This window comes from Galeopterus variegatus, unplaced genomic scaffold (assembly GCF_000696425.1).
Source record: "Galeopterus variegatus unplaced genomic scaffold, G_variegatus-3.0.2 Scaffold4607, whole genome shotgun sequence".
NCBI classification, from domain to species: domain Eukaryota; kingdom Metazoa; phylum Chordata; class Mammalia; order Dermoptera; family Cynocephalidae; genus Galeopterus; species Galeopterus variegatus.
In genome coordinates this window covers 1-10657 of record NW_007730718.1, presented here as the reverse complement: position 1 = coordinate 10657, position 10657 = coordinate 1, and the positions used below count along the sequence as shown (strand labels likewise).

The following is a 10657-nucleotide window of genomic DNA, read 5'->3' as shown; positions in this document are numbered from 1 at the left end:
CCCCCCGAAGGCGGGCAGAGGAGGAGGAGGGGGTGAAGGTGAAAGGAAGAGGAAGAGGGAAGGAGACCAAGGGCGGATGGAGAGCGGACAGTCAGGACAGGTACAGCACAGGCAGCTACAGTGCAAGCTTTCCCCACAACACCCCGTCCGTGTGCCTCAACTCTGACCTGGAGAGACCACCTCTGGAGACCACATTATACCATGCAAGGGCAGAACGCATTCCACAGCCAGATTTGACCAAGTTGCTCCAGTCAGCGATGCAACAGTCTCATCTTCCCAGGACGCATCACAGCACCGGATTCAGGGCAGGATTGGAAGCATCTGCTCGGACTACTACTCATAAACTCACCTTTCCAAGTGGTTTGATTGGCTGCATAATCGGGCGTCAAGGCGCCCAAATCCGTGAGATCCATCAGATGTCTGGGGCGCAGATCAAAACCGTGAACCCAGTGGAAGGATCTACTGATAGGCAGGGTACCATCGCCGGATCTGCTGCCCGCATTAGCCCGGGTCAGCATCTCCTCAGTGCCAGGCTTTCCTCGGGGACAGGCGGCGTGGGGAGCAGCTGGAGCGCTGCAGGCTCATCCGTCAGCCTCTGTGCTGCTCACCACCACCCAGGATCCATCTGTGTAGTTTCTGAACAGTCAGCGATTCCAGGTTTTAAATAGTTCGTAAATTTTCAGTTTCTACACACTTTATCATCCACTCGTGATTTTTTAATTAAAGCGTTTTAATTCCTTTCTCTGTTCAGTTGTTAATGCTGAGATCCTTATTTAGTTTTGTAAGCTTTTCCCTGCTTTTGTTTGTTTGTTTTGGTTTTAATTTTTGGCTCATGAATTTTTCTGTTTGTCATAGAAATGTAAAAAAGGAATATTAATACATTTCAGTTTAGTTCTGTCATGTCAGGAGCTCTTCAAAAAAAGAAATAAAAGATGTTCTGGAGCTTTTTCTTTGTGAGTTGGAAAAAACCCCACAAATTATAGGTAGGAGTTCCTTTAAGAACAATAATGCCATTTATAGTAGGAGTATTATCTGTCTTTTGGCATGAAGTTTCCTGTTGCATCCTTGGTCTAATGTCTTTTGTCTTCATGACCATTTTGCCAACAAAAACACTATATTCTAATTTATTTGGTGAGAGCCCCAATAGACAGGACTCTCAAAAGTTTACTTAAAAGTTGATATTAACATTTCTGTTTTTGAGGTTCATGTGACAATGACAATCATCACACTACTCTTCATATGCTCAGCAGTAGAACTTCTGAGGTGCTATTGCATGATATACATGTCATGTATCTATCATGCTTCCCACTGTCTCTGCAAACTAGTGGCTTTGTGTATCTCTCAGGCCATGGCACAGGCCAGAATGTATATGTCTGGTGATTAAGTGTTCAGCAAGGCAGCTGGGCTGAAATATTATTCCAGCACCAAACAAACCAGAAAGAGTTAGTCACTTGGCCTGATGTTTCATTATCAAGCTCCCCGCATGCTATACCAGACAGGGAGGCATTAATTATGTTGCATTAGAAAAGGGTCAGAAAAGACAAAATGAGGTATGCTGTTGGTTTTCAAATTTAACCACATGTTAAGGAAAGAACTCTGATGACTACTCTATTTACACACCACTAGGCAATTCCTGGCAGAAGCTGAAAGTGTAAAGTTGAAGTCTATCAAAGCTGTCCATAATTATTTTAACACAACTCTAAATAATACTACTTTGTTATAAATTTAATAATTCCAGAAAAATGCCAGAACAATAGGTATAAAATGTGACTGCACTGGGAACATTGTGGTGTATGATTCCCCTACATATATCCACTGCAACAGACAATGAGAACCTCTCCTATCCTTGTCTGCCAACCACAAAAAGAATGGAAGGTGAAGGGTCATCCTAAGCATTCAGTTCATGCAATATTTTTTTCTCCTTTATCATTTTGTTTAAATTTACTCCTAAAAATACATTATTGGGCCAAGAGATCAAAAGTCAGTCAGAATTCACAATATAGCAAACTTGCCAGGACCTTTAAGGGGTCAATAAATACACAGCATGCACATCACTGCTTCCTGCTCCTGTGGATATGACGGACATCCTTAATCAATCCCAAATAGATCTCAGGGTTTCTCAGGCCTTGTCTGATATTTCTTTCTTTTATACATGCTACTTACTTTGGTAATATATTTCTAAAACATCGTGTGTAGATCAATTTTGTTATTTCAAATCATACTTTAATTGTGCCAACACTTCATTATTTAAATAAATCCCACTGTGAATATATTGGTAAATAGTCACCAATTAATTTTATTCATATGTAACTTTTTCTTAAAATAAATCCACTCCCCTAAGACATAATTATAAGCATTTCTCATTACTAATCACCCAGATAGAGGGGGGCCAAGAACTTTCTTTTTTTTTTTTGTCTTTTTTTTTTTTTTTGTCTTTTTTTTTTTTTTTGTCTTTTTTTTTTTTTTTGTCTTTTTTTTTTTTTTTGTCTTTTTTTTTTTTTTTGTCTTTTTTTTTTTTTTTGTCTTTTTTTTTTTTTTTGTCTTTTTTTTTTTTTTTGTGACCCGCAACGGATCGCAACCCTCAGGGTCACGCCCGTACCGGACCGAGACCGGCAGTGGGATCGCAGCCCTCGGTGTTGCGCCCGCACCGCAGGCAGGGAGTGAGCGGCTGGTCTGCATGTGGGATCCGCACCCTCGGCGGGAACGCCACCGCGCTCCCAAGCGGCGCACTGCAGCAGTGCGCCACCGGGCCGGCCCCAAGAACTTTCTAAAATAACCAGAAATCCATACTACGCTTCTGCTAACATTCTGTGTGTGCCATGGTCATTGCAAAAATCAAGCACTGACAAGTATGTTTCTTACCTTTGACAAGTCCACAGATAGTTTTTGCAGAAAATTCTTTCCTCTTGGGGTCTTTGACTGATTAAAATACAGTTGTTGAAGTTAGTAGATGTTAGTATTTATTTTTATCTCTTTAATGATTATTCATTTTTTAGATCTAACTATTAAATGGTTAATAGAACCTAGAGGACCCTTCTGAACAACATTTTAGATTGAAAACAGGTGTCTGTACTAACATTCCCTCAACTGGTTGAATGTAAATTTAGAAACTGACTGATAGGCTCCCATTTAAGCTTAAATGTATTTAAGTTTCACTGGAAGTTGCCATCTATATACAGTGTCTCAAATTCCATTTATTGTAGATCAAATTGCCTACAGTTTGAGAATACTCAGGACCAAGGATTCTTTATGGCAAGGATCTCGATAATCCTACAGATTAATTTGTCCAGTTCCACAGATGGAAAACCTTTTTGTCTCTATCTCCTCTCACTCTGATCAGCCACGGTTTTTATGAGTTTGACATTTGCTTCTAACATCAATGACCTGGAAAAAAGGCCTTCTTTTTTAGTTTTCAAATTCCTTTCTCCTCTCAAGTTAAGGCACATTTGGAGAGGTTTAATTTGAAGAATTAGCCAGGTTTTTCCTAAAGTCATGTTTCTATTCTGGAAGAAATACATTTTATTGAGTTTTTATTTGACTTTTCTCAATTAATATTCCTAACCCTATAAAGCAAGTTCTATTACTGTTCTAATTTCAGAGAAGCAGAGATTGAATATGTAAGGAATATGCTAAATGTCATACAGCTAATTTATGGGAAATCACCCGGACAGTACCATTCATTGGCACTGACCATGTTAATCAGATTCAAAGCTATTACAGTTTCTATAAGCATGAAGTAGTTAAGTGGGATGTGTAAACATGAATGTAGACAAGATTTGTCTTTCAGCTAGGACAGTATCAGCAATGATGTGATGACAGTGACTTTGATTGGACTGCATCTCAACTGATATTGAATCCCCATTTCAGGGGAAGCAGAACATACTCAGGCTTAAAACATCTTTACAATATGCCTGAAAATCTACTATTTTAAAATTTTAGTCAACAAACATTTACTGAGTACTTATAGGCATTCAACACTGTTCAGCGCCTGGAATGCAAAGATAGCAAATATGACCAGATTCTAAAGGGTCCTATCATCTAACTAGGGAAAACAGAAGCTGTGTAGACATTTACAGAAATAAAAATTGTTGCAACCATTTTGGAAAGCAATTTGATAATATTTTTTTGATCACCTATTAGGTGCCAGGCCCTTGAAACACTTAAACACATGTAATTTTTATAAACTCCCTTAAATGTGCATAATAATCCAATTTAATGAGTAGAAAAATTAAGATATAAACAAGTTTGAGCCTCTTGCCCAAAGCCATTCAGCTGAACTGTGGAATGGTGTTGGTGGTGGGGAGTCAGAATTTGAGTAAAAATCTATTTGATGATAAATACCATAGATTTTCTCAACCCAATCAGCTAAAGCCTAGCTGATAAGATAAATATGCAAGATTTATCAACAGTCAATATCTTGTCCCAGATGAATTTATCAGATCCTTCCAGAAGCACTGATCTCATCAGGAATTAGACAAACAATGATAAATAAAGTTGGGAGTTACGGCTGGAGTTTAAGTGCTTCTTCGGTGGGTAGAAGCACTTGGCATCTTGATATTGATGTTGGATCACCTGGCGGGAAGGGAAGGACAAATAGGTACCAACAATGGGAGAGAAAAATCTATTAGCAAAATTCTTCTTTCTCTTTCTTTCTTTTCTCTTTCTTTCTTTCTTTCTTTCTTTCTTTCTTTCTTTCTTTCTTTCTTTCTTTCTTTCTTTCATCTCTTTATCTCTTTCTTTTTGCTAAGTACTCTAAGGAAAGGAAAATAAACAGAAGGAAAGAAAATAGAATTCAGCCACCAAACATACAGTCCTGACTTTTTTTTAACCTACCTACTTTCCCTGCTCTCTTTATACCTTTGGTTATCTTTTGCTGCATAGTTAACTAACCCAAAACTTAGTGGCTTACAACATTAATTATTACTCTCAATTCTATGGGCTGTCTGAGTAATCCTTCTGGACTGAGGAGGCTGAGCTGGGAATAGATGGTTTGGAGGTGCACATTCACACTTTCCAGACCTCACCTGGGACAGCCATGTTTCTTTCTATGTGTTCTTTTATCCTCAAGGAGGCTAACCTAGGCTTATTCAGATGTTGGCTTTATTTCAAGAGGGAAAAAACAGGAACTGCAAGGTAGTTGTGAGGCTTCAGCTCAGGACTCACACAAAGTCACTTCTCAAAGAAAGTCACAAGACTAGTCATATTGAATTTGTAATGGGGAAATAACTTCCACTTCTTGATGGACAAACTGCAAAGAATTGGTGTCCATGTGCTGTATACCACACCTTTGGATGGAGAAGTGAAGTTCCTGGTCTGTGGTCACTGACTGCCAATGGCAAACGTCTCTCTGAATGCCTAGCTAATCTGTATTACTTATCACCTCTAATAACTGTCCCTAAAGCAGCTCAGAAAGCAATGCTTCCTGTGCAGAGAGCCTTAACGAGTATTCTACAAAAGGAAAAACATGTGTTGCATTACATTTCTAGAGTCAGCCACATTGTAATAAGAAGTTCAAAGCTGGTTTTCACATTTTAACCAAGTTTGTAAGTCTTTGACACTGAGGAAATAGTTTTGTTTCTGTAACAATTTTCTTTGAATTATAGAACTGTGGCATGGATTTTGCACTAAATTAACATGAGATTTTCAAAGTGGGAATTGAACAGTTCAGAGAATATTATCTTTTAGAAATTCTGAGAAATTCACATAGCTTCAATGAAAAAAAAAATGAAAACAACAGAAGTTTACTTTTATAGATCATTGGAAACCCAAGAGTGAACATTATAAGACTTCCGAGTCCCAGAGACTGCTGTCTGTTATTACAAAGTTGGCTATTATTACATCATATACTCCAATTTTTATGGCATGAGCAACCAATCACCCTGACTCCCACAAGTTTGGTTGCCAAAATGGATCCTTGAGAGTAACATAATTTGGAGGGTATTACCTCAAAGGATGTTTATGTATGTGCCCAAACACCAGTCTGCCTTGTGTTTTGATCCATGCTCCACTTAAGGTTCCATGTTGCTAAGTCTTTTAGACAGAACTCATCACTTCCCCTGGCCACTGGGGAAATGTCAGCATCTCTACTAAGGCTGTCATCTTCAGATGATCCTTCAACTCCCAGGTTTATGGACATCAGAAGAGTCATAGGTTCTATCCAGTGGTGGAGAGATGGGCTTCTTCACTGTACCAACTGTGGTATACTTTGTTATCTGGGCATCAGAGTAGTTCTGCCTTTAGAACCCAAAGTTTCTGTTAGTAAGTTCCTTTAACTCCTCTGTCTTTCTAGCCTCCCTACCTTTGTGGCATAACAGTCTAAGGACCTTTCACTCAACAAATAATTTTTGATTGAGCACCTGCTGTGGCAAGCAGTAACTGTCCTAGGTGCTGAAGATAGCATTGAACAAGAGTCAAGGCCCTGCCCTCTTGGATGTCAAACTTACTCATCTATTTACTTCTCTTCTTCTCCTTGTCTTAACCCTGATTAAAACTTCCCACTCCTTCACTACTTACCAAATAAAACTCCTAAAAATGTGAATGATATAAAAAACTCCTGAATAGTGCCAGGGGAGATGATTGTCATGGTGGCAGTAGCAATCTCTGGCTACACCTGCCAAAAATGCCCTGTTATATTTACAGGAACACATTTTAACAGATTTGGACAGGCTGTATTTAAATAACATCAAAGACATTGGTTAAAAATTAAAAAAAAATAGTTCTGTTTGTTTTTGTTTAATAGACAATAAGTACTCAGAGTAAATATTTTTATCCCCTCACTTAATTTGGATGAATGTGTGGGAAATCAAGTGGCCACAGGTTTGGTCACTTGATCACATTAAAACAGGAAACTTGATGAAATACTGTAAAAAGGATAGACTGCATTTTTGATTTTTCATTTGAACATCTCAGTCTTTCATCTCAGGAAGTGCAACTAACATAACTTCAACAAACCTACCTGTGTTATGCCTTGAAGCAAGTTATGTTCCTTGAGTTATGTAGCATTTGGAGAAAAAATGAACAGTTTGGGTGAAATTATAGGAACTCTATCAACATGGTGGGATCCATAATATTTTAAGATAAGAAAAAAGGGAAGGTGAAGCATATCACTTGGAATTAAAATGGAAAAAGCCTTTTGTTCATGATAATTGCCTCTGAGATGGGAAATTAAAGGTAAGTTGTTTTTCCTATGTATTTACTTATACAATGGCTTTTTGATAAAAAAAGCAAAACTCTTAAATATAATTTTATATTGAACGTGTTCTAGCTGTAATTTATTGTGTGCTTACCACGCATCAGAATTTAGTGTCTGGAAGTGCATTACATATATCTCATTCAATACTCACAGTAAATGAGGATGTAGATAGATATCAGTATTCCAGTTTACCATACAAGGAGACAGAGAGGGTAAATGACTTAACGAAGATTGCACAGTAATGATAGTGATAGACCATTAATTCAAAAACACAGCACTTAGATTTCTAAGCTGTTGCTTCTACCCACTAGCCAACACTGGACCTTGAAATATGTATGTCCAAACAGAGTAGCAGCTTCTACATTATAAAGCGTGATTGGATCCTTGAGTTCCAGCAGTTCCCTCATCTGTAAAATGGGGACAATAATGCCTGTTTTGAGAATAAAAATGAAGCAATGCATGAGAAAGAACAAACACATTTTCTAACACCATTCACAGGGCCTGAAAAATAGCATATGATCCACAGGTATTTGCTATGTTGAATACAATATAGAGAAACTATTTCATACCATTTTTTAAAACTAATTTTCTAGGGGGCGTTTCAATAAAATCAGAGACATGGTGACCTCATTTCAACATTTACATCTATGCCAAATTTAAAGTGTACCTTGTGAGAAAAACAGAGAGAACAGAACAGTGCTTATTAGAGGTGAGAAAGGGGGAGCGGTGGGGGTTAGTGAGAAACTAGTTGAGTCACAAAGACTGATTAGGTTTTGTAAATATGAATACACTAATTATCCTGATTTGATCACCAAATATTGTACACATACACTGATATTTGATTCTGTACTCCACAAATATATACAATCAATCAAGAAATCAAAAAATATAAAAATGTAGTATACATTGTGAAAAGAGAGATCAAGATTGATAAAAGGAGCGACCACACCAAACTCAATATATTTTTTGAGGAGGGCTGATTCATGAAAAGAAGAAAAGTAATTTAGTGATATGTATATATAATAATATTTTTACTTGTGCTTTAAATAAGGATGTGTGTGTTGTGTTCTAGGATGAAATATTAGCATAATGCTTTTCTGTTTATGCTCGTCTCTTTGTGCCCCTATTACAGCGTAATCCTAGTATACCAAGCCAGTTTCATATTTTGAGTGGAATCTCATTAGTGTAAAACTTCTTATGATCTGATTTTGATCAAACTACTACACAAGTCTGATCTCTATAACCTAGTTTGAATTACCATGACTCAGCCTGTTAATAGGGTTAGTTCCCTCTCATAACAAATGTTTGTTTTATACATTAGAATGCAGTGTATTAGTGCATTTCTGTTCCTTATAACAGAATACCTGATACTGGGTAGTTTGTAAATAAACAATATTTACTGCTTACAGATTCGAAGGCTGAGAAGTCCAAAATCCAAGCAACATATCTGGTGAGGGTCTTGTTCTTGGTGGTGGCTCTATAGCTGTGCAGGTTGTCACATGGCAAGTATGGCCTGAGCAAGAGAGGGAGCTAAGCTTCTCACTTGCTCTCCTTATAAAGCCGTCATAACTTCACCCATGATCACCATTAAACTATCAATTCATTCACTAGTGCATGGTCCTCACAATCAAATCACCTCTTAGACTCTCCACCTTTTAATATCCTCAGTAACATATCCCACCTTCTTAACATTGTCACAGTGGGGATAAGTTTTAATGACTTTAGGGGGACATTTAATCCACAGCACACAGTATACTTGATTTGGTTCATAACTGTATTAGATGAGGAACGAAAGAAGGCACCGGTGACACTTGGCCTGGAAGAAAGAAGTCCTGGGGACAAAAAAATTTTGTACAGATACTTGAGACACTGTCACTTTACAAAGGGAATCCAGTTTTGCATGGTAAAACTAAGATGGTGGATGGATGCCACAGAATGACAGATTTTAGTTGCATATAAGGAAAAGTTTTCTAATAGTCTTAGCTGTCCAAAGATGCCTCAGGAAGCAATAAATTACCAATCTCCATCTTGGTACCTGTTCAAGCAGAAGGGATTCTAGCAGCTGAGGGGATGCTGGCACTTCATTTCAGGACTTCTGAGGAACACTTGCCAAACCAAATGCTGATGAATACCTTCTCCATTTTTTCCACTGTGAAAACACTTTGTTGCGGATCTTGAACACCCACTGACACTGATAAAAGTTGTAGCCTTTTCACATGTTTCAGTTCGTATGAAATCATGCTAACTAACTCTGAGAAAGAGCTGGTGTTGGTGTTAGCTAGTGAACCTTTCGTGCTAGAATATATAGTAAATGATTTGTCAGCCACACCCTTCCAGCTTCCATTGATGGTCCTTCCTGATCCATCTGATCTTTAAATATGATTGTTCTCTAAAACTTGACTTTGTGCCCCCTTTCCCACTCCAACTTTTTATTGTTGGTGACCTCATATGCCCCCATGACTCTCAATACTACCTATACAAAGAAGACTTCCAAGTTTACATTTTCTGACTTAAAACCTGTAGATCCAATTGTCTGCCTGACATCAACATTTGGATGTTTTAAAGGCATTTCAAAAATCACTCATGCAAAATCCAATTTCTAGTTGTCCTCTGGTGATATTGTTTCTCTTTTAATTTTATTCATCTTGTGAAATGGTACTGTTCAGGTGTCCATGTCAGAAACATGGGAGTCCTTTCTGATCATCCCCTCTCATCTTCCTCACACAGGTTCTACCTGCAGCACATATCTCAATTACACCTCCCTTCTTCCCACTTCTATTTTCAACACTTTCAGCTAGGCCACCATTACTCCTGGCCTGGACCACTGCAATTGTTTTGTAATTGGCTCCCCTGATCCCACCCTATACCCTTTAATCCATTTTTTAGAATCAAAGAGATATTCCTTTTTTTCTGTTTCTTTGTGCCTCATTAAAACAACAAGAACAACAACTTTTTTTTTGAAATAATTGTAGAGCTATAAGAAGTTGGAAAAATATTTTTAATTGTCTGATTCAAAGTAATATTTTAAAAGCATACATCTAATTATGTCACTGTCTTGCTTAAATTCCTTTAGGCTTTTCCTAATTTTCTTAGAAAGGTAAACATTGCCATTGTGACCTATAAATCCCAGCATGATCTCTGCTCTTCTGTCTGCTTCTTCAGCTTCCTTTTGATCTTCTCTCTTCTTCTAATTCATGGTGCTTCATGGATTCTGATTTTCTCTGTTTCTTTAGTATCAGAAAATACTTCTAATGTCACATGCTGTCCCCTGCTACTCACTCTTAAAACCTCAGTATAAATGTCACACATTCAACTTATCATTCACTGTCTTAATCCATTTTGTGCTGCTATAACAGAACACCTGAGACTGAGTAATACGACCCCAAAAGCATGGGCAACTAAAGGAAAAATAAACAAATGGGATTATATCAAACTAAAAAGCTTCTGCACAGCAAAAGAAACAAT

At 37.8% G+C, this 10657-nt stretch overlaps 1 pseudogene; it reads left to right on the top strand.

Moving 5' to 3' along the window:
* The window catches only part of LOC103603449, a 1153-nt pseudogene extending 485 nt beyond the window's left edge, over positions 1-668 (top strand).
* The last annotated feature ends 9989 nt before the right edge of the window (positions 669-10657 follow it).